Source organism: Arvicanthis niloticus, chromosome 17 (genome assembly GCF_011762505.2).
Source record: "Arvicanthis niloticus isolate mArvNil1 chromosome 17, mArvNil1.pat.X, whole genome shotgun sequence".
NCBI classification, from domain to species: domain Eukaryota; kingdom Metazoa; phylum Chordata; class Mammalia; order Rodentia; family Muridae; genus Arvicanthis; species Arvicanthis niloticus.
Window position 1 is genome coordinate 59,286,270 of NC_047674.1, and position 1,387 is coordinate 59,287,656.

Consider the following 1,387-nt stretch of genomic DNA (forward strand, 5'->3'; position numbering starts at 1 on the left):
AATTCAAAGTGTGTTCAGTTTTAATTCACTTTATATTGCTATTCCAATTACTGAGTTTCCCCATTGTACCTTACTCTAATATCAGTAACCATGTGGTCCAATCTCTCTGACTTCTTTTCAAATATTTAAGATTTATTTATTTTAATATTTTGTATGAGTGTTTTTTGCCTCCTGTATGTATGAAAGTGTCCAATGTAAGTGTGTGGTGCTTCAGAGGTCAGAAGGGAGCATTAGATTTTTGGAACTGAAGTTATAGACAGTTGTGAGCTACCATGTGAATGCTAAGAATTGAACCCAAGTCCTCTGCAAGAGTAAAAGACGCTTTCAAATACTGAGCCACCTCCATAGCATTCCAGGCTGGTCTCATACTTGTTGTGACCTTGAACTTCTGAACCTCTTCCATCCACCTCCTGAGTGGTAGGCTTGTGTGCTTGCATGCTAAGCAAGCACTCTATCAACTGAGCCCCATTCCCCAGCCTTCCTTCATGAAGAATCTGAGTGTTACAGGGGCCGTCTGAATTGTCTAACGCTAAAGCAGTCTATTGGCTGATGTAGACCTGGAATCCAGCTTCTAGCTTCATTTTATGAACAAATGTCAGAATCTTGTGGCTTGAATGGGCAATTTTCTGACTTCTGAATTTATTATTGAGGAAGGTCTTTGAAGTGGCTGGAGAGACAGCTCAGAGGTTAACCACTTTGACTGCTGCACACTGACTGCTCTTCCAGAGAAGCTGGATTCAGTTCCCAACATTGGTGCATTGGTGTGCCAGCTCACAATTGTCTGTAACTCTGGTCCCAGTGTATCAAACACCTCCTTTTGGCCTCCATGGGCACCAGGCACACATATGTTTACACAGATAGACTCATGAACAAAACAAAACATAAAAATAAGTAAAACAAACTTTGAGAGACCCTTAGATGCATACACATAACGTTTTGTATACATGTTTTGTACTATGTTTTGTAACATATGAAGCAAAATATATTCACTCATAAACAAATGAGAGTGAGCTGGAGATGAGATATCTGGGTTATCTGGAAAGAGAATGTCAGTTTGTGATCTTGATTCTTCAATTCTTTGCTGGCTTATTATTATTATTATTATTATTATTATTATTATTATTATTACCAACACCCTTCTCTGACGTGGAATAATTTAAGTTGTCAAATGATCACTCATTGTCTTGAGAAGATGACAGATTTGGAATTGATGAGAAGCATGAACTTGCTTGTAGCTAGGAAAGCAAGGTGTTATAAAAGGCAAGCCTTTCATGACTTATGTGTAGGCATTGCTGGAAAGTGCCCCTCTAGTCATGAGCTCCTTCCTTAACGACTGACTTCCTGGCCTTCTCACCCAGCCCTGGCTTTGCAGCTGGAGGAGGCCATT